Source organism: Macaca mulatta, chromosome 4, assembly GCF_049350105.2.
Source record: "Macaca mulatta isolate MMU2019108-1 chromosome 4, T2T-MMU8v2.0, whole genome shotgun sequence".
Classification (NCBI taxonomy): domain Eukaryota; kingdom Metazoa; phylum Chordata; class Mammalia; order Primates; family Cercopithecidae; genus Macaca; species Macaca mulatta.
This window is the reverse complement of record NC_133409.1, coordinates 140,298,763-140,322,539: the sequence shown is the minus strand read 5'-3', so window position 1 is coordinate 140,322,539 and position 23,777 is coordinate 140,298,763. Positions and strand designations below refer to the sequence as shown.

Sequence of the window (23,777 nt, the reverse complement as noted above, 5' to 3'; positions counted from 1 at the left end):
CAGTCAAAGTGACTTCTCTCTCAGTAGAGCAGCTGCTATACTATTCAACTATGATAATGTCAACCAGCGATTTAGCAGATATCTTAAAGACTGAAGATACAGACAAAATGCAGATGGTGTGTGTGTGTGTGTGTGTGTGTGTGTGTGTGTGTGTGTGTGTGTAGCATGTGGCACTGTGTATCAGGGAGCACTTTGCAGTATCCTAAGGGCTCCATCCATATTTAGCCTAGCATTGCTGCTCCATCATTCAGGCATCTTCCTGGCTGCTGAACAAAGTCAGTCCCTAACTAGAGATCTACCAAAACCAAAGGAAAACCCATTCTAAGATGAGAGACTTCCCCCTCATCATAATGGGTATAATAAATATTACCTCTTCCCCAAGGTTGTCATAAAAGAGAGATTTACACAATAATAGGTATCTATGCTTGCCTGCTCCAGCTGCTTTATTCTTTTAAATTAAGTCACAGCATTCATATTATGAGAGCACTGTGTTCCTTATCTTAGTGATAGTTCCCTATCTCAAGATTCCTTCCTCCTTCACCGCTTCCCATATCCCATCAATTCCCAAATCCTATTGATCCTTCCTTATGAGCTTTGACTATTTCTCTCCATCATATCTTTATAATGACCAATCAGGCCCTACATGCTCGGATCCCTTTTTCTCTCTGATCTCATTATTCTTCCTCTCACTTACTCCCCATGAGCCACATTGGCCTCCTCACTGTTCTTCCAACACACCAGGCAATCTCTCATCTCAGACCTGTGCAATTCTGTTTTTTTTCTGCCTATAATGCTCTTCCCTCAGATATCTACATGGCTTGCATCCTCACTTCATTCAGATGTGTGCTTCATTGTTTCCTTCTCAGTAACACCTTCCTTGGTCACTCTATTATAAAATTCCCCACTTAATACTCTCATTTCTTTTCCCAATTTGTTTTCCTCCCTAGCAATTATCGCTATCTAAGTATAGTATGTATTTACTTATGTATAGTCTTTCTCCCCCACTAGACTATAAGCTCCATGAGGGCAGAGAGTTCTATCTGGGTCACAGCTATATCTCAAGCACTTGGAACAGCACCTAGCAGAAGAAACATGCTTAGTACTTATTTTCTGAAGGAATGAATAAAACTACCTCCACATCCATTGCCTCTATTCTAATTTAAACTATCATCAGTTCTAGCCCACATTAGTGTAACTGCCTTTTAATGGGTCTTCCTGCATTCAGCCTAAAACCTAAATATGTCATTCTCACTGCCTTGGGGAGAAAGTCCAAACTCCTCAACATGGCTTGTCTTTCATAGTCTGATCCTGCATACCTCTCTAGCTCATCCCTCTTTCTCTACCCCATGACTATGCTCCAGTTGTTCTAAAGCATTTTAAGTTCCCCAAAGGAACTATTCTCTCTTACTTCTGGGTCTTCCCATAAGCTGCTCCCTCCCCTAGAACATTGTCATCATTCCCCTGGCTATCCATTCCTTCCTTAGCCTGACTCTTACTTATCCACCACATCTTAGTATAGTCACTCCTTCCTCCAAGAAACCTTCCACTACCCTCCAAGGCTGGATTAAGCATTATCTTCTATGTGCTCTCCGAGCACGTGTGTATACTTTCCCTTATTCAGCATCTACCATGCTGCACTGTAATTTTCTGTCTGCTTGACTGTGTCCCAACTATAAAAAACCTGAAGAAGACACGATGCCGAGAACAGAGCAGGTACCTAATAAATTTTGTTGAAGACCGAATGAATAAACAAATAACGTTCTACTTCAGTGTCCTCTTTGGCAAATTATTAATTGCTATGTCTAAGATTTTTTTACACACAGAGCTGAAAAAATATTCTGATAAAAACTGAGAAAGCTAAAGTAATTTTTAAATTAGAGTTCAAAAAATAAGACAACCTTTCTGATCAAAAAGAATACTTTAAACCATGATGAAAGGGTCCTAAAATAAACTAGAATACCAATGGAAATAGTTGCAGACAATATAAAAAGAAAGTGTGTAACCTGTGTCTAAATGTTGTATATCCTAGAATACTAAATATATTGGTAAGAGCCACTAGCTAACGGTCCCATTTACAGAAGACTGTTATGAATTAGTGGACTAGGCAATGACCATCAATGGCTACTCAACAAAAAGAAAAAAGAGAGACATCCAGATATTAGGTATCTCCTGATGGAAATATACACACTTATTAAGTATTTCTTCCACCAGTGTATCTGATACCACTGGGATACAGTCACCAATATTCAGACTGAAGGGAACTCTACAAGACCAATGACTTAGTTTCTTTAACATATAGCTTGCAAGGAGGGAGGGAGGGAGGTGGGGGGGAGGGAGGGAGGTGGGGGGGGAAGGAGAGGGGGAGGGAGGGAGGGAGGGAGAGAGAGAAAGAGAGAGAGAGAGAGAGGAGGTGAGGCAGGTGAGAGAGAGAGAGAAAAAAAATCAACTAATTGCAACATTTGAACTTTACTGGGATCCTAATTCAAATCAGCAAATGATTTTTAAAATGAGATAAATGAGGAAATTTGAACACTGACTACTAGATAGTCGACAATATTAAGAAATTACTATCAATTTTTATATGATTGAAAATTATTGTAGTTTTTTGTTTGTTTTTTGAGATGGAGTCTTGCTCTGTTACCAGGCTGGAGTGCAGTGGTGCGATCTCGGCTCACTGCAAACTCCACTTCCCCGGTTCAAGTGATTCCCCTGCCTCAGCCTCCTGAGTAGCTGGGGCAACAGGCATGCACCACCACGCCCGGCTAATTTTTTTTTGTATTTTAGTAGAGATGTGGTTTCACCCTGTTGGCCAGGATGGTCTCCCTCGTGATCCACCTGCCTCAGCCTCCCAAAGTGCTAGAATTACAGGCATGAGTCACCACGCCCGGCCGATAATTATTATTATTTCTTAAAGAACTCATCGGCCGGGCACGGTGGCTCATGCCTGTAATCCTAGCATTTTGGGAGGCTGAGACAGGCAGATTGCCTGAGCTCAGGAGTTCAAGACCAGCCTGGGCTAGATTGTGAAACCCCATCTCTACTAAAATATAAAAATTAGCTGGGTGTGGTGGCACACGCCTGTAATCCCAGCTACCCGGGAGGCTGAGGCAGGAGAATCGCTTGAACCAGGAGACAGAGGTTGCAGTGAGCTGAGATCACGCCACTGCACTTTAGCCTGGGCAACAGAGTGATACTCTGTCTCAAAAAATAATAATAATAATAAAATAAAATAAAATAAAACCAGGGCCAGGTGCAGTAACTCACACCTGTAATCCCAGCACTTTGGGAGGTCGAGGTAGGCAGATCACAAGGTCAGGAGATCGAGACCATCCTGATTAACATGGTGAAACCCCATCTCTACCAAAAATACAAAAAATTAGCCGGGCATGGTGGCGGATGTCTGTAGTCCCAGCTACTCAGGAGGCTGAGGCAAGAAAATGGCGTGAACCCAGGAGGCGGAGCTTGCAGTGAGCCAAGATCACGCCACTCCACTCCAGCCTGGGCGACAGAGCGAGACTCAGTCTCTAAATAAATAAATAAATTAATTAATTAATTAAAAAACCCAATACAAGTATAGAACATTAAAATTCTATGAGTATTCTCCCGCTGCTTTCTGTCTCCAGTAGCCTCTCTAGAGGTAACTACTGTTAACTGAGCATCATTCTGGGACACATTTCCAGGAATATTTTATGCATTTAGAAATATGATGCTTAATGTAAGTTGTATCCTATATGTTATTCTAAATTTTGCCTTTTTTAACTTAATATATCTTAGACTTTTTCCCATATATCTGGCTTTACATTGCTCTTTTTTTTTTTTGAGACAGAGTCTCACTCTGTCGCCCAGGCTGGAGTGCAGTGGCACGATCTCAGCTCACTGCAACCTCCACCTCCCTGGTTCAAGCAATTCCCCTACCTCCGCCTCCCGAGTAGATGGGATTACAGGTGCACACCACCATGCCCGGCTAATTTTTTTGTATTTTTAGTAGAGACGGGGTTTCACCATATTGGCCAGACTGGTCTCAAACTCCTGTCCTCAGGCAATCCACCCACCTCGGCCTCCCAAAGTGCTGGGATTACAGGCGTGAGCCACCGCACTCGGCCACATCACTCTTTTTAAAGACTGTAGCATATCCTATGATATGAAGTGCATAATGCATTTAACTAGCCCCCACGAGAAGAGAATTATGCCATTTTGGTGTTTCATTATTATAAACAATACACCATAGATATGGTTGGGTATATATCATGGAACACTTACACAAGTGCATCTATGACATAATTTACAGAAAATGAATTGCTGTGTCAAGGGATATACGCTTTTAAATTTTGGATAGAGATCATCAAACTGGCCTCCAAAACGTTACGCTACTTTACACACTACCCCCTAATTACCCACCGGCAGTATTTGAGAATGCATTTCCCTAATACTGGAGACTGATACAACTTTAAATATGTTTCAATAGGACATTTGAAAAATAATATATACATATATTTTGTTTGTACATCTTTATAGTGAATATTGATCTATCTTTTTTCTTTTTATGTGAACTGTCAATTCATGTCTTTTCTTTCCTTTTTTTTTAGACTGAGTCTCGCTCTGTTGCCCAGGCTGGAGTGCAGTCACACGATCTTCGCCTCCTGGGTTCACGCCGTTCTCCTGCCTAAGCCTCCTGAGTAGCTGGGATTACACACCCGCCACCACGTCCGTCTAATTTTTTTTTTTTTTTTTCGTATTTTTTAGTAGAGACAGGGTTTCACCATGTTAGCCAGGATGGTCTTAATCTCCTGACCTCGTGATCCGCCCGCCTCGACCTCCCAAGTGCTGGGATTACAGGCGTGAGCCACTGTGTCCAGTCAATTCATGTCTTTTCTATTGGGCTCTCAACCTTGTAAAATTGATTTGTAAAAATATTTTGTGTTCTAATGAAATCAGAGTACATGGTTTCAAAAGGAAAAGATGGTCCTCAAACTACAGGTTTAAAAATACTAAAAGATCAGCTTAAAAATAAGAGCACATTAAGGAAACAATGTGATTTAATGAACTCAATTTTTTAAATAGTGTATGATATGTTTACAGCACATTCAAATATCAAAAAACAAAGGAATACAGAAGACATGTTAGATGATCATATATTTAACCAACCATAAAATTCACACTTATTTATTTTATTTTATTTTGAGACAGAGTCTCACTGTTACCCGGACTGGAGCGCAATGGTGTGATCTCGGCTCACTGCAACCTCCACCTCCCAGGTTCCAGCAATTCTCATGCCTCAGCCTCCAGAGTAGCTGGGATTATGGGCATGCGCTACCACACCTGGCTAATTTTTTTTGTTTTTTATTAGAGATGGGGTTTCACCAGGTTGGCCAGGCTGGTCTCAAACTCTTAGCCTCAAGCAATCTGCCCATCTCAGCCTCCCAAACTGTTGGGATTACAGGCATGAGCCACAGCAGCCTGTAATCTGCTCTCACGCTTAAGCCGGCCTCTCATGCTTAATATTTGAATGTACTAACTGCTCCTTAATTCAGCACTTCTTTCCACCTTCCTCCAGTTCTAGATATGGCACTCCTATTTACCTGATGTGAAAACCTGACTTCCTCTTTAACTCCTTATTCATGTCACAATCAAGTCAGTTACAAAGCCTACTAATTTGTATTCAGAAAGGGGAGTATTAGATCCTAGTCTAGGCTCTCTGTTATGATAGCTCATTTAAGAGTATGAATTCAAATGCCCCCCTTGCTTCTTGACTTCTTGAACCTCGTCACCCTCCCCATTTCCACTGCTATCCCCTTGTCCCAAATCTGTCCTTACACTGCATGCCTGCATTATTACTGTTTTAACTGCTAGTGGATCTTGATGCCTCCAATCTTTCTGGATCTACTACAGTAAATCTTAAGTATTATCATGTTATTAAACAAAAACAGCATTTTCATTCTATACTGATTCTCCTGCTTAAAAACCACATCAGCTATCTGATATCCAATAGCTAGGCACAGTATAACTTAAATTTATTATTTAACTTTCCTGAATTTGTCTTAATGTTCTCACAGAGTTGATGTGATTATATAAAATAATGTATGTGATAGTACCTAGCATATAAAAGGTGCTCAAAAAATTAGATGAACATTAATGTAAATGAATTTTCGAAACCTCAATATTTATTTATTTATTTATTTGTTTGTTTGTTTTTCATTTACCCTCACCCACGTTGAAGTGCAGTGGCATGATCACAGCTCACTGTAGCCTTGATCTCCTCAGGCTCAGGTGACCATCCCACCTCAGCCCTTTGAGCAGCTGCGATTACAGGCATGTGCCACCACACCTGGCTAATTTTTGTAATTTTTTTTTTTTTTTTTTTTTGGTAGAGACAGTTTCGCTGTGTCTCCCAGGCTGGTTTCAAATTCCTGGGTTCAATCAATCCTACCACCTCAGCCTCTCAAAGTGCTAGGATTTCCTGAGCCACCACACCTGGCCATAAACCTCAACATAATTTGACGGGATTTTTAAATTAGAGAAAAGACCAAATGTCTAACACAAGTCTTAGTATTTTGCATGCACTTGATAATATATGTTAAACCCTGGGCTTCCAGTAAAACAAAGCAGAATGAATATAGTTACCTCTTTTCTCTCTTAAAATCACAACAAAGGGGTTTTTTAAAGGGCATAAATTCATAAGGACAGAAAAAATAGGGCTGGGCGCAGTGGCTCATGCCTGTAATCCCAGGACTTTGGGAGGCCAAGGCAGGTGGATCACCTGAGGTAAGGAGTTCGAGACCAGCCTGGCCAACATGGTGAAACCCCGTCTCTACTAAAAATACAAAAATTAGCCAGGCATGGTGGCACATGCCTGTAATTGCAGCTACTCAGGAGGCTGAGGCACAAGAATCACTTGAACTCGGGAGGTGGAGATTGAAGTCAGCAGAGATGGCGCCACTACATTCCAGCCTAGGTGACAGAGTGAGACTCCGTCTCAAAACAAAACAAACAAAAAATCTCCTTTCATACCTTCAATGAAGGGAAGGCCAAAATGCCACCCAATTAAAAAAAAAAAAGTTTCTATTAAAGTGTATTTTAAACTTAATCTTTGGAAAAAAATTTGGGTCATTCATGTTTTAAATGTCAGTTTCTTTTTCCATTAATATTCTAATGGTATTCCAGTTGTCAGTATTTAGAAATGGCTGAAGTTAGTGAGTGATAAGACAGACATCTAGCCAGTGAGCAAAGAGTCTGACAGCCATATTAGTTAACCTTCAAGTCGGTATTAAGTGACTCAATCTAATGAGCCAAGTCATATCTTTTTGTATAAAAGTCTATTAAATAAATTACAGGGTTTGGGGAGCAACTCACCAGGAAAAGAAAATCTCATGCATTTAAGAATATTTTTCTTCAAATAATAAAAAAAAAAAGAATAAATTTAACACCCATTGGTATCTCATTTTCTTTTTTTCTTTTTCTTTTTTCTTTATTTATTTTTGAGACGGAGTCTTGCTCTGTCGCCCAGGTTGGAGTGCAGTGGTGCAATCTCGGCTTGTTGCAGTCTTTGCCTCCTGGGTTCAATCAATTCTCCTGCCTCAGCCTCCCAAGTAGCTGGGATTACAGGCACCCGCCATCATGCCCGGCTGATTTTTGTATTTTTTGTAGAGATGGGGTTTCACCATGTTGGCCAGGCTGATCTTGAACTCCTGACCTCAGGTGATCCACCCACCTGAGCCTCCCAAAGTGCGGGGATTACAGGCATAAGCCACCGCGCCCAGCCCTCATTTTCTTTATTTCTTGACAAAACTAGCACTAACTCTGAAAGCAAAACAAGGTAAAATCACCACAATAATAAGAGGACAGGCCCATCTTTATTGTTACTCTGGGGTTCCACGTAAAATTTGAAAAATCCTAAACCATGTTGTGCCTTTGTTGTGTTTTTATTTATTTTTATTTTTGGAGAGCGGGTCACACTATATTGCCCAGGCTGGTCTCAAACAAACTCCTGGGTTCAAGCAATCCTCTGGCTTCTGCCTTCCTAAATACTGGGATTACAGGTATGAGGCCACCATGCTCGGCTTGTTTTTTGTTTGTTTGTTTTTTTGTTTTTTGTTTTTTTAAGAGATGGGGTCTTGCTCTATTGCCCAGGCTTAAGTGCAGTGATGTGATTACAGCACACTGTAACCTCGAACTCCTGAGCTCAAGCTATCCTCCTGCCTCAACTTCCTGAGTAGCTAGGACTATAGGTGCATGCCACCATGCCTGGCCTTTTTCTTCCCCCCCAGAGTCAGGGTCTAACTATGTTGCCCGGGATGGTGTAGAACTCCTGACCTCGCCGGGTATGGTGGCTCACGCCTGTAATCCCAGCACTTTGGGAGGCCGAGGCGGGTGGATCACGAGGTCAGGAGATCGAGACCATCCTGGCTAACATGGTGAAATCCCGTCTCTACTAAAAAATACAAAAAATTAGCCAGGCATGGTGGCGGGCGCCTGTAGTCCCAGCTTCTTGGGAGGTTGAGGCAGGAGAATGGTGTGAACCCGGGAACCAGAGCTTGCAGTGAGCCAAGATTGCGCCATAGCACTCCAGCCTAGGTGACAGAGCGAAACTCCGTCTAAAAAAAAAAAAAAAAAAAAAGAACTCCTGACCTCAAGCAATCCTCCCACCTCAACCTTCCAAAGCATGCCTTTATTTTTTTTTTTTGAGACAGAGTCTCCCTCTGTCGCCAGGCTGGGGTGCAATGGTGCGATATCGGCTCACGGAAAAACCTCCGCCTCCCAGGTTCAAGCAATTCTCCTGCCTCAGCCTCCCAAGTAGCTGGGACTACAGGCGCCCACCACCACACCCAGCTAATTCTTGTATTTTTAGTAGAGACGGGGTTTCGTAGTGTTAGGATGGTCTCGATCTCCTGACCCCGTGATCCACCCACCTCGGCCTCCCAAAGTGCTAGGATTACAGGCGTGAGCCACTGTGCCCGGCCCTGTGTGGTGCCTTTTTTAACAATCAAAATTCGCAAAATGTCAAGCCACTCTATCCTCAGCACTCAGCCACTGAGACACACTAGTGCTATCAACTCTGAAATTCCCCTAAAGAGGCAACTGTGTCTAGGCAAAGAACTCAAAGGCTAAAATGGAAGCTGTTAATAGCACATAAGCTCCATGATGGTAGAGATTTTTTTGCTTTAATAGAACAGGGCTAGAACACAGTAGGTGTTCAGTTAATACTGTAAAACAAAAGGTTGAAAGGACATGAAAGGGCCTGTCCAAAGTTGGGAGCAACTCATACAAACAACATTCTGAGTTTGGTACCTATCAGTGGGAGAGACATCATGACTTTCAGCCCACACTGGGATCATTACAATGTTCTGAGATAGAAAGAAACCACAGAGCTTATCACAGCAAATCTAATGAGAAGCGTGGCCTTATTTTACATTTTTGTTAATCTTTTAAAGTCTAGGTTAAGGAAAACAGCTATATTCTCCTATCTGCTTCTGCGTTCAGTCAATTGTACATTATGTAGCCTCTGGAAAACTTCATTGCACACTTGTAAGAGAATGAGGGTAGAAATTCTAGAATTGTTAGGAAAATTGTTTTAACTTCATCAGCCCCTGAAAGGTTCTTGAGGGGCCCCTAGACCACCCTTTAAGACATTGTTTTAAAAGATATGTACAATAAGAGCCATAACTTTCATCAATATTCAGAAGAGATTCTCAAACAAGGGAAAGGGGTAAAAAAACATGGAGAGAAAAAGAGGAAAACATCACTGACTACCTGCAACCATACTCACAGGCGGGCCAAGACATTTTACTAGTGTACTTGTTGTTACTTTAACTGTCGCTTACTCTGTACTTCACCGTATTTTAACAAGAAATGAATTGCTATTTGAAGAAAAGTCAGACCCCAGAACAAAAACCACATACAACACTTCCTCCTAGTTCCTATATAAATGTCAATTGCTAATGCACATTTACTCTTTAGGCCATCACATTCTAATGATATGACCTGTAAGTCACCTTTCTCCTGGCTTTTCCTCTGCTGTACAACTTTCTGCTGTCACTCAAATATTCTTTAACAGGATGAAAGAGCAATTTCCAATTATCAATCAGTTCCAAACTGCTGCGCAGTTCAATCTTTCTGTCTGCATGTTTCTATGAATAGCAGCTAAATGGCAATCTACAAATCAACTCTAATCCCTTCTAAACATATGTTGTTCTTTAGTTAGGTAATTTCTATATACTATAAATGATTCATAATGAAGCAAAACAGCAATATTCATTTAAGCACGGTCAAGAAAAATAATTATTTATGAATAATCATCTCATACCATGTTTCCCATACTTAAAATACAAGATTTCAAATTTTTCTTCACACAGGCAAACAAAACCCAATAGTTACGGAGACTTTTTCAGGAGATATTTGGTTTTTATGTCTTATTTAAATTCTCACAACCATAGTAAACCTTATAAGAGTTATTAACTAGGCCAGCACTCCCTGGTCAATAGCATAGGCCTAGGTTTAAATCCTGAAGCTGCCACTTGCAATGTGACTTTGGGCAAATTAATCAATCTGCACCTCACTTTTCTCAGCTTTAAGATGAAGACAGTAACAGTATCTACCTTATAAGTGACAGGATTAAATGAGATAATAAATAAATGAGTAAGGCACTTAAAACATTGTCTGAGACACAATACATACTAGTAAATGTTAACTTCCGTTTTTATTTATTTATTTTTATTTTATTTTATTTTTGGAGACAGAGTCTCTCACTGTTGCCAGGCTGGAGTGCAATGGCGCGATCTTGGTTCACTGCAACCTCCACCTCCCGGGTTCAAGAAATTCTCCTGCTTCAGCCTCCTGAGTAGCTGGGATTACAGGCATGTGCCACCACATCCATCTAATTTTTGTATTTTTAGTAGAGATGGGGTTTCACCATGTTGGTCAGGCTGATCTCGAACTCCTGACCTCGTGATCTGCCCGCCTTGGCCTCCCAAAGTGCTGGGATTACAGGCGTGAGCCACTGTGCCCAGCCAACTTGTTTTTATATTTTAGCCTTCTAAAATAGCCTCACTATCTATAGTCACAGCAGATAGAATAGTCCATAATAATCTAATCTAATCCAGAGCAATTCAAGAGGGAAATACTAAAAAGAGATTACTGTTTCTGTTTTGTTGTTGTTGTTTTGAGACAGAGTCTTGCTCTGTCACCCAGGCTGGAGTGCAGTGGCGCAATCTCAGCTCACTGCAACCTCTGCCTCCTGGGTTCAAGCAATTCTCCTGTTTCAGCCTCCCAAGTAGCTGGGATTACAGGCATGCGCCACCACGTCTGGCTAATTTTTGTATTTTTAGTAGAGATGGGGTTTCATCATATTGGTCACGCTGGTCTTGAACTCCTCACCTCAGGTGATCTACCTGCCTCGGCCTCCCAAAGTGCTGGGATTACAGGCGTGAGCGACCACGCCTGGCCTGTTTCTATTCCTAGTCTTTTTTTTTTTTTTTGAACACTGAGATAACAGGAAACAATAAAAATAGATTACTGTTTCTAAGTGTTCTTCCTTCTTAAAATAGTTAATTGTCTATACCACCTAAGAAAGTGCTGACAAGCCATACAAACAGTATCAGAAATATGATCAAAACTACTATGATTCTAGCCCAGGTACAGTGGTGGGCACCTATAGTCCCAGCTACTCAGGAGGCTCAGAGAGATGGATCACTTGAGTCTAGGAGTTAAAGGCCAGCTGGGTAGTACAGCAAGACTCTGTCTCTTTAAATTAAATAAAAAATAAAATAACTACTATGATCCTGTGTGTAAAAAGGAAAAAAAAAAAAAAACAAAACTTCAGGCTGGATGCAGTACCTCATGCCTGTAATCCCAGCACTTCGGGAGGCCGAGGTAGGATCACTTGAGGCCAGGAGTTCAAGACCAGCCTGGCCAACATAGCGAGATTCCATCTCTACTAAAAATACAAAAATTAGCTGGGCACGGTGGCACACACCTATAATCCCAGCTAGTCAGGAGGCTGAGGCACAAGAATTGCTTAAACATGGGAGGTGGAAGTTGCAGTGAACCAAGTCTGCACCACTGCATACCAGTCTGGGAAAGAGAGGAAGATTATCTCAAAAAAAAAATAGAGGCCGGGTGTGGTGGCTCACGCCTGTAATCCCAGCACTTCGGGAGGCCGAGGCAGGCGGATCACGAGGTCAGGAGATCGAGACCATCCTGGCTAACACGGTGAAACCCCGTCTCTACTAAAAATACAGAAACAAAATTAGCCTGGTGTGGTGGCGGGTGCCTGTAGTCCCAGCTACTCGGGAGGCTAAGGCAGGAGAATGTCGTGAACCCAGGAGGTGGAGGTTGCAGTGAGCTGAGATTGCGCCACTGCACTCCAGCCTGGGCTACAGAGCAAGACTCCATCTCAAAAAAAAAAAAAAATAGAAAAGAAAAAAAACTCAAGAAGGCACATCCTTCAAAATAGATTGACAGAAACACAACACAGCATTTGACATAGCTATCTAGAAACAAGAGAATTGTGTATCCTGCTTTACAAGACACCTTTACAGGCAAGATGAACCTATGTTAGCCTGAAGATAGTTGTTTATTTATAAATAAATACCATATATATTTTTTTTTTTGAGACGAAGTCTCGCTCTGCCACCCAGGCTGGAGTACAGTGGCCAGATCTCAGCTCACTGCAAACTCTGCCTTCCGGGTTCACGCCATTCTCCTGCCTCAGCCTCCCAAGTAGCTGGGACTACAGGCGCCTGCCACCTCGCCCGGCTAGTTTTTTGTATTTTTAGTAGAGACGGGGTTTCACCGTGTTAGCCAGGATGGTCTCGATCTCCTGACCTCGTGATCTGCCCGTCTCGGCCTCCCAAAGTGCTGGGATTACAGGCTGAGCCACCGCGCCCGGCCTATAAATATCATATACACCATAAGATATACAGTAAAAGGTAAAGGTATAGAACTTTATTCTCACACATAGTCTAGCAGCATACTTAGAGATGAAGTCAAAAAGAAAATTTTTCATGAAAAAAACTAAAAAGCTTTTGCCACCATGTTTAACCTTATCTGAGATGGTTTAACTCTTAGAATGTATCAGAGAAAAATTTATGTGTAGATGGCTGGTACATAAAAATGCTAATTGGGATACATATGAGAATCATAGTTAACATTTACTGAACACTTACTTCGTTCCAGACATTATTTCAAGTTTTTTATATGGATTAACAAATCAATTGCTATGAGATAGCATTTTATTGTCCTCACCTTATATCCAAGGAATTGAGGCACAGAGATAACATGCCCAAATGTCAAGTTAATAGTGACTGGTTAAAAATGGTCTGGCTCCAAGTCCATGTTTTTAACCACTAGGCAAAGAAGGTTGCACAAATACATGCCATATACTTATAGATTCTGGGAGGAGGGTAAGATTCAGGTAGAGAATTGTAGTTATCTGGTAGTTTTAAATTATTGACATGAATGTATAAACTTGCATAATTTAAAAAAATTTTATATCTCATAAACTTAGTCAAACCTTTTACTGGGCTTTCTGTAGAATCCCATTTCTTTAAGAAGGTCTTACTCTGTTGCCCAGGCTGGAGGGCAGTGGAATGATTATACTTCGCTGCAGCCTCAGTTCCCTGGGCTCAAGCAATACTCTCACCTTAGCCTCCCAGGTAGCTAGCCATCACACCTGGCTTTTTATTTATTTATTTTTTGGTACAGATGAGGTCTTGCTATATTGCTCAGGCTTGTCTAGAATTCCTGGTCTCAGCCAGGCGCAGTGGCTCACACCTGTAATCCCAGCACTTTGGGAGGCACATCCCAGCACAAGGTGGGCAGATCACTTGAGGTCAGGAGTTTAAGACCAGCCTGGCCAACACCATGAAACCCCGTTTCTACAAAAATTAGCCAGGGGTTGTGGCAGATGCCTGTAGTCCCAGCTAGTTAGGAGGCTGAAGCAAGAGAATTAATTGCTTGCACCCGCGAGGCAGAGGTTGCAGTGAGCTGAGATCACACCACTGCACTCCAGCCTGGGTGACAGAGCAAGACTCCATCTCAAAACTAAATAAATAAATAAAAGAATTCCTGGCCTCAAGTCATCCTCCCACCTCAACCTCCCAAAGTAGAATTATATTTGATTACCACCAGACACACATCTGCACTTGCTCAAATGAACAGGATCCCCGTGGTGGGACGAACATAGCAAATGATAGCATTTGGAGAAAAAGAAGGGGTAGATAATTATTCTTGACAGGTCATGACAGATATGAGCTCTGTCTTGCCACCAATAAGTTTCAAGACCTATCCTAGACTTGTTTTAGTATGGTTGCTGGTCTTTAGATCCCATTTTAACTTCAAATATGGCTGTGTCCCCTTATAGCTTAAGTTAATTCGTGGTACTAAAAAATTCACAAGGTTAAGATGAAAGTAAGCGGTGAAAGTTCAGAATGGAGTAAGACAAACAGTAACTGATCAGTTACCCTCATAGTATGCCAACCTCAGCCACACATAATACTATTATTACAAATAGCTTTCATTAATAATGTTTTATTACAGTTTTTATTTCTTACCCATTAAACAAGTTTTTTCCATCTTCTTCCATATTATTCCACAGTCATTGGTTAGGTTTCCTCTTCTCTATTACCTACAAGTGGGAAACCATCTGTAAGGCTGGGCTAATACACGGCAAGAAAAAAGCAATTTCATGAATTGTAATTACAAATTCAAAAAAGGACCAGTATATTACAATGTATTAAACTCCCGACAAGTCCTTAAAACTGATGTAAGAGTGAAAAAAACTGTGATCTTTCTTTTTAGCTAAGAGTAACCAAAGAGTCAGTCACTTATGGGTAGACTGATCAATGGAAGTATTAAAGGTTTACTTCCTGAAAAACGCACTGCTGCATTTATTTTAGGTCTTAAAAATTACACATTATATTTGCATACAATCTGAAACTCAGAAAAGAAACACACAAATTCATGGTAACAAAAATACCTGAATATCAAAAGCTAAAATTATTTTAGCGTAAGTGAAATATAAAATAACAAGATGGAATGAGGTGACTCTTTTGTGCTAAGTGGGTTTATGACCTATATGTAAGCGGCATGCTTCTTTAAAAGCGGTATATATTCTGTACACAAGGACAATATATTAGCCAAAGACATCTAGAGTTTATGATTTGGACAAATTACATGTATAAGAATGTTTAAGGTTTCTGACACTTTTTCAGGAAGCAGGACTCAGTATTAAGCTTGAGATCGGCAAGCTGGGCCACCACTGTAAGAGGAAAGAAGATTCTCTATTGTGTCACCCTAACAGCTAACACAGATTTCCTCTTGGAAGAAACTTTAAGAAAATATGTTCCCGGCCAGGCGCCCGCCGCCCTGTCTGGGAAGTGAGGAGCGCCTTTGTGCGCCTGCTGTGCAACCCTCCAAGTGTGAAGTGACAGCCTTATGTGTTATCTTTCTGCCCTTAACAAGTTTGCATTATCGACATTACAATTTACTTTTTAATTAAAAGTTTTATAATTGGAGAATATATATTTTTTTTTAAAAAAAAAGAAAAAAGACAATATGTTCCCGGCTGGGTGCGGTGGCTCATGTCTGTAATCCCAGAACTTTCGGAGGCCAAGACGGGCGGATCATGAGGTCAGGAGATCAAGACAATCCAGGCTAACATCTTGAAACCCCATCTCTACTAAAAATACAAAAAAAAAAAAAAAAAAAAAAAAAAGCAGGGCGTGGCGGCAGGCACCTGTGGTCCCAGCTACTCGGGAGGCTGAGGCAAGAGAATGGTGTGAATCCAGGAGGCGGAGCTTGCAGTGAGCTGAGATCATGCCACTGCACTCCAGCCTGGGCGGCAGAGTGAGGTCCATCTCAAAAAAAAAAAAAAAAAAGAAAAGAAAATATGTTCCCATAATATGGGCTCCCATCACTCATGTACAGTTCCCTTGGAGTAGGTGGTTCGCTGCCGAGTGGCTGGCTGTCAAGATCCTAGAATGGTTGTCAAGAAAGGGAAATTGCTCTGCATTAGACAGGGAAGAATTCGGTTTTATATCGCTGAAAGGAATGGGGAGAAGAATGAGGAGGAGAGGGAAAGAATAAGAAGAAAAGAGTTAGTATAATGGAGCAGAGCTGGGATTAGGTGGGGGTGAAGCTCTTGGGTCAAGGGAGGTCTGAAAACATTTTAAGAACAGGAATGTTTTACTAGGGAAGTTGTTTACATTAATGCAAAGTAAGGCTCACTCCACCTCTATTTTGCCCCTTTCTTTAGGTAGGTACACATAATCTGCAAATGCCCTGTGTGAATAGTGCCTTTCTGAAAATCAAAGAGGGAGCCAAGTTTCACATGTGGGTGCACTATGGTGCAAATCAGTGGCATGAGGCCAGAAAGTAGGTCCCAGGAAGCATAAGAGGTTACAAGATCATGAAACCCAGCAAATAAATATTTTTAGGGAAAGCTTACAACTTCTAGTTCTAGGTTGGGGGTTCTGAGGCAACCATATCCATGAAAAGCTAAGCTGACACTTTATGGATAGGGGTTTCACATCCATAAAATGTCCCTCAAATGACCCTACTTTCAATATAAGAACACCAAAAAATTTAAAGTTAACTTAATTACATTTAAAACCAAGTTATTCCAATTAATTTGGGATGCTCCCTCAAAGCTGACTATAATAATCAGTTCCATACCAAGTAGCACCTAGGATATGTACGTAACCATATGGAGTTTAGGCTTAAAGCCCTAGGCAAGTTATATTAATAAATGTGAAGATTAGCAACTTCAATAATTACGATGGTAATCTTGAACACTGGGAAATTATAATAAATCAGCTCAATACTGAAAACTATTAATAAGATTCCACAGTTCAAATATTTTCTATCCAGGTCCCACTTATATCATTTACACTACTGCAATATACTTTTAAATGGGTGGGAACTGAAATTACAGACATAAAACAAATCACTACAGTAGGAACTAACTAAAAATGTGGATGACATTCCTTTAAACGGTCATTAGAAAGGAAGTTCCCAAAGTTAGGAGGCCATATTCCAAGCTTACCTGTTACTGAAACATGCTGAACTCTCAGGGGCTGTCTGGCTCATGCAAGAAAAGAGCACATGATGTGGAGTAACAGAGACCAGTCATCATCATGGTGTCCATTTATTACAAGACCTTCCTTAACTTCTCCGAGCCTGTTTTCTAATCTACTTCACAGCACTGGTGTAAGGAATAAATGAGAACGCAAGTAAAACACCAGTGTACTGCCTGGCACATAGCTGATGATCAACAAAGGTTTAATTCTCTTCCTTTATCTACCTTTGGTTTAAAGCAATTTTCAGGGCTTGAAAAGGAGAAAATCCATTCTTGAAACCTTACCCAATTTACTCTTATTCTGCCAAATAATAACAATGATGATGATGGTGATGATTATTATTATAGCCAGCAACACTGATAACAGTGTTTAATGTGTGCCAGAAACACAGTTAAGTGCTGTTACATATATTAACAAATTCAATCCTCACAACAACTGTGAGGTAGATATTTTTATTCCAATTTTACAGATGAGGAAACTGTGGCATACATAAGTTCCACAGCTAATAAGTGGCAAGGCAAGGATTCAAACCCAGGTTTCTGCTCTTTAGAAATATACCAGGCTGGCCGGGCACGGTGGCTCAAGCCTGTAATCCCAGCACTTTGGGAGGCCGAGACGGGCGGATCACAAGGTCAGGAGATCGGGACCATCCTGGCTAACCCGGTGAAACCCCGTCTCTACTAAAAAATACAAAAAACTAGCCGGGCGAGGTGGCGGGCGCCTGTGGTCCCAGCTACTCCGGAGGCTGAGGCAGGAGAATGGCGTAAACCCGGGAGGCGGAGCTTGCAGTGAGCTGAGATCTGGCCACTGCACTCCAGCCTGGGCGACAGAGCCAGACTCAGTCTCAAAAAAAAAAAAAAAAAAAAAAAGAAATATACCAGGCTGGGAGCAGTGGCTTACATCTGCAATCCCAGCACTTTGGAAGGCCAAGACAGGAAGATTACTTGAGCCCAGGAGCTTGAGACCAGCCTAGGCAACACAGGGAGACCCTACCTCTACAAAAAATAATTTGCTGTGTGTTTTGGCACAAGTCTGTAGTCCCAGCTACTTGGGAGGCTAAGACAGGAAGATCATTTGAGACCAGGAGGTCAAGGCTGCAGTGAGTTGTGTGTGATTGTACCACTGCACTCCAGCCTGAGTGACAGAGTGACACCTTGTTGAAAGAAAGAAAGAAAGAAAGAAAGAAAGAAAGAAAGAAAGAAAGAAAGAAAGAAAGAAAGAAAGAAAGAAAGAAAGAAAGAAAGAAAGAAAGAAAGAAAGAAAGAAAGAAAGAAAGAAAGAAAGAAAGAAAGAAAGGAGGGAGGGAGGGAGGGAGGGAGGGAGGGAGGGAGGGAGGGAAAGGAGGGAAGGGGGGGAGGGAGGAAGGGAAGGAGGGGGGCAGGGAGAGAGGGAGGGAGGGAGGGGGGCAGGGAGAGAGGGAGGGAGGGAGGGAGGAAGGAAGGAAAGAAGGCAGGCAGGCAGGCAGGCAGGCGGGAGGCAGGCACCAAAAACTAACTTCTGGGTGACATGATAGCAGCAATGCCCTTTCTTTGATAGCTCTCTAATATTAATGTAGTAAGGTATGGAATGTTCAGATGACTTACCAAGTAGAATAGACCTGTTATCTTAAAAATACACATAAATATACTATCTATATATATTTTAAGATTTAGTTATATATTTTAAAATATTTTATGATATAGTTATATATTTTAAAATATATTTTATATCTAAAAATATTTTAATGTACATTTTATATGTTTTAAAGTTTAAAAAGTGGACCAAGAGAATATTAATACATTTAAGTCAGTAAATAAACTTAACCAAGATTACACCTTTTTCAGCAAGCTCAATAACGTGGCACATTCCAAACTACAAACATTTATTAACCTATGCTGTACCTCATCTGTAAGTGCCTTGCCCTGTAAGCTCCTGGAGGACAGAAATAGCATCTTGTCTTACTTATTGTGATAGTAATACCTTTGATGTCTGAAAAAGTGCCTTGTCCTTAGTAGGTGCTTCAGTACATACTGACCAAAGAATGGAGAGGCTGGATACGAAACACAGACAAAATTTTCTAGTCTGCCTATTATTTCCCTTTACATTCTAAGGCACTAGCACACTATACTTATTTTCCACTATCCACACACTCCATAATTTTACTAATAGCAAGGCCTTGATGGATTTAAGTGTTTTCCTTGACCCAGTCACATTTTTGGCCTATCCAAATCCATTTCTTTTTTTTTTTTTTTTTTTTTTTTGAGACGGAGTCTCACTCTTTCGCCCAGGCTGGAGTGTAGTGGCACCATCTTGGCTCACTGCAACCTCCGCCTCCCAGGTTCAAGTGATTCTCCTGTCTCAGCCTCCTGAGTAGTTGGGATTACAGGCACACGCCACCACACCCGGCTAATTTTTGTATTTTTAGTAGAGATGGGGTTTCACCATATTGGTCAGGCTGGTCTCAAACTTCTGACCTCGTGATCTACCCCCTCTCAGCCTCCCAAAGTGCTGAGATTACAGGTGTGAGCCACCACGCTCAGCCCCAAATCTATTACAATCTATAAGCTCACATAGCAAAATGTCTTACAACAAAAAGTCTCTAATATACAATTAGAAGATTCATGAATGAAAGCAAAACATACTGTTATGTCACTTATGTTTTTCAAAGTGCTTCCACGCATATCCCCTCGGTGCCTCAAGACAGCCGTGGGAGCAGGCAAGGCAGTCTATAATAATCTAGGAAGTTGCATCTAATCCTGTTTTGGAGTGGAAATATATCCTCATTGTCACTGCCAATGAATCAATGGCTCAAAACCTGAATTAGATACTTTCTCTGCATTGTGGTACAAAGTCTATAAGAATAACATATTTTTAAGTCAATGTCATAAATGACTTTTTAAATCATAAATGATCAACCATCTAATTGAACTTTTTTTTTTTTTTTAATTAAGACAGAGCTTTGCTCTGTCACCCAGGCTGGAGTGCAGTGGCACGATCTCGGCTCACTGCAGCCTCCGCCTCCTGGGTTCAAGTGATTCTTCTGCCTCAGCCTCCCAAGTAGCTGGGACTACAGGTGCGTCACCACACCTGATTAATTTTTGTATTTTTAGTAAAGAGGGGGTTCACCATGTTGGCCAGGATGGTCTTGAACTCCTGACCTCGTGATCCGCCAGCCTTGGCCTCTGAAAGTTTTGAGATTACAGGCGTGAGCCACTGCAACCAGCCGTAATTGAAGTTAAAACAGCCCAAATGCCTTGGAAGACACAAGGCAGAGGAAATTCACACAACTAAATAAAGAAAAAATTTACATGCATTTACAGTTAAATAAAGAAAACTTTAAAATTTTAAGGAGACCACAATCAGCAATTACAATTAAATCTCTCTTGGCTGCTAAATTAGGAAGCCCAGTATAGGACAGCAGGAAGAGAACTAAACTAGGTATCAGGAAGCCTGGGTTTCAGTCCACACTCTGCCACTGATTAATTATGTTATCTCCAGTCCCACTCAAATTTAAAATTCTAAAATTTTGTACATATTGCCCAGAGTAAATAAGAAACATATAACATTTTACATTTCAGTGCACCACACAGAAAGCATGAAAAAAAGGTTCAAGATCTGCTGACTTTACTAAGATTCAAAAGTATTAGTTTGCCATGGGTTTTGTCCATTTATGGCTCTCAATAATGGTTTAAGTTCAAACTCAAGGCCTCTGCACAGAAACTGTAAAACAGAGATTTTTGAATTATTGTGAAATACAAAGGGTAGAAGGATTGCATTTACACATTTTGACTATGATTCAGAATAATCTAGGTGGTAATAGTGCTGTTCATTTGCCACATGAATTGACTTCTTAGAAGCTATTTATTAAAATGCTTCCTCACCATTAAACAGAAATGCAGTCCACAAAGCTGTATTTACAGTATACATGGAATGGTAATCTAGACTGTGAGATTCCTGGGAGGAAGGATTATTTATCATCCATTATTGTGTCCTGTTGACATAGCATAGTACATAGTACAAAGGACATATTAACATATACTGCTGGCCAAATGAATCACTGATAGGGGATCCCGGGTTTTTTTTTTTGAGACAATCTCACTCTGTTGCCCAGGCTGGAGGGTAGTGGCATGATCTTAGCTCACTGCAACCTCTGCCTCCCAGGTAAGCAATTTGCATGCTTCAGCCTCCCAAGTAGCTGGGATTACAGGTTCGCACCACCACATCCAGGTAATTTTTGTATTTTTAGTAGAGACAGGGTTTCACCATGTTGTCCAGGTTGGTCTTGAACTCCTGGCCTCAAGTGATCTGCCCAGGCCTATAAAAGTACTGAGATTATAGGTGTGGGCCACCACCGTGCTGGGCTGAGGATCCCATTTTTTACATTTATCTTAAATTTTACTTCCTAGGCAACATGCTGCCTAACATTTATAAAATACTTTTTTTTACAGACAGGGTCTCACTATGTTGCCCAGGCTGGTCTTGAACTCCAGACTCCAGGGCGCAAGCGACCCTACCACCTCAGCCTCCCAAGTAGCTGGGACTACAGGCATGTGCCAGCCACCCCACCCAGCTCTTAAGTACCTATTTTCATTAAAAACTTCATGTGATATTTACCACTGCAAATGGTAATTTTTTTTTTTTTTTTTTTTTTTTTTGAGACGGAGTCCCGCTCTGTCGCCCAGGCTGGAGTGCAGTGGCCAGATCTCAGCTCACTGCAAGCTCCGCCTCCCGGGTTCACGCCCGTTCTCCTGCCTCAGCCTCCCGAGTAGCTGGGACTACAGGCGCCCGCCACCTCACCCGGCTAGTTTTTTGTATTTTTTAGTAGAGACGGGGTTTCACCGTGTTAGCCAGGATGGTCTCGATCTCCTGACCTCGTGATCCGCCCGTCTCGGCCTCCCAAAGTGCTGGGATTACAGGCTTGAGCCACCGCGCCCGGCCGCAAATGGTAATTTTATCATCTCTCCACACATATATTTTTGTATTAGAGAAAAAATTATCATATTGTTTTAGCTTGCTTTCTTGTTTTTTTTTTTTTTTTTTTGAGACGGAGTCTTGCTCTTGTTGCCCAAGCTGGAATGCAATGGCATGATCTCAGCTCACTGCAACCTCTGCCTCCTGGGTTTAAGCGATTCTCCTGCCTTAGCCTCCCAAGTAGCTGGATTACAGGCACCTGCCACCATAGCCGGCTAATTTTTGTATTTTTAGTAGAGACACGGTTTTGCCACGTTGGCCAGGCTGGTCTCAAACTCCTGACCTCGTGATCCACCCACCTCGGCCTCCCAAAGTGCTGGGATTACAGGCGTGAGCCATCGCACCTGGCCGTTTCAGCTGTCTTAAATAAAAACAATTTGGGATCATTACAACGATGCATAAAAGATCCAGAGTCTGACTGAAAGATGGCCAGGCCCCACATCATAAATTTCCTTCTCTAAATGGCTGTATGATGACTAGGATCAAAATGGCTTTAGGAATCCACTTGCCCCGTTGATTGTCTTCCATATGTAATAAGATACTAGATGGATCTGTTAATGTGTAAGGGATATATGAGCACGAAAGATTGAAAAAGCCTTAGATTTAGAATGAGATGGCTTCAGTTTAAGGTCCAGGTTATCTACTTATTACCAGTGTGACCTTGGGCAATTCACTAACGTCTTGAGAATCCCTACTTTCTCATTTGTAAAGCATATAATATCAGCTCTACTTTCTTCCAAAAGAGTTGCAAAGATCAAATAAGAAAATGTGTGTAAGTGCATTATAAACTGGCAAGAGCTGTACATATGTTAGGTATTCTTTCTTTGCTACCAAAGAAAGCAAACACTTTAGATCATTATTCTAGCAAAAAGAAACACTGACATTCAAACATCCCAGATGTTCTGGGGCAGGCTGGGATAAAAGAGCTTCATCATTCAGGTAGAATTCAAGAATCCTAAAATGTGTTGGGTATCTGGGTCTTTACAATTTTAACTGACGGCTTAATAAGAACTAAAAGACATACAATCTTAGCCAGATTGGGAGTTCTTCTCACCAAAAAATAACATGACCTGAGAGCAAAGGAATGTGCTTGCATTCTCCTCAGTCATCCAAGATAAATGCAAATAAAAACAATACCAAATCCCATTTAGTTTGTAGAGCAGCAGCATCAGCCACAAAGATCACCTTTTATATAGTTTCTACTTTATCACTCTGCTTAAAGCTAATCCTGCTTCTTATATGTCCCACATATAATAAATATTAATTGGTAGAGTTTAGTCTGTCAGCATACATTAAAATCATTAATTCTGTCATTATCAAGCACTTCTTATAAATACTATACAGTAATTTTGTTAGCAAAGCAACAATTTTAATAAGAGATTTATGAATATTATACTCCCTCCTAGATACCATATTGTGTGAGGTATTTTCATGTATACTTGCTCAGTTAATTCTCACAATGAGGTGGGTATCAGCAGCATTTTACAGCATGAAGCACAGAGGGCCCAATTTCGTTAGGAAATGACCCAGGATCACACAGCAAGGAAGCAGCAACACGTAGGCCCAAGATAATTGCTTTGAATTGCTGCAATTCTAGTATCCCTACATCAGTGGCAAGGAACATACAATTTATTTAAGTAGGTTTTTTGCCTGTGGTAAAACTTAGTTGGAAGTTAGCCTTGTTTGAGAAGTTACTCAACTGTGAATCTGCACTTATCCTACAAAAATGGTTTCTAACTTTAAACATAGGTCAGA

General features: G+C 41.2%; 1 protein-coding gene across 8 annotated transcripts in view; it reads right to left on the bottom strand.

Annotated features, from left to right (window-relative positions):
* The window catches only part of USP49 (ubiquitin specific peptidase 49), a 104,513-nt gene that overhangs the window by 63,256 nt on the left and 17,480 nt on the right, over window positions 1-23,777 (bottom strand). For 5 of the 8 annotated variants that reach the window (XM_001085366.5, XM_077999976.1, XM_077999972.1 and 2 more), the window contains exon 3: window positions 14,547-14,620. The gene's annotated coding sequence lies outside the window, so the exon portion shown is untranslated. Of the gene's footprint in view, window positions 1-14,546; window positions 14,621-17,038; window positions 17,198-23,777 lie in introns of all 8 variants that reach the window. The other 3 variants (XM_077999977.1, XM_077999975.1, XM_077999971.1) reach the window with 1 other exon arrangement.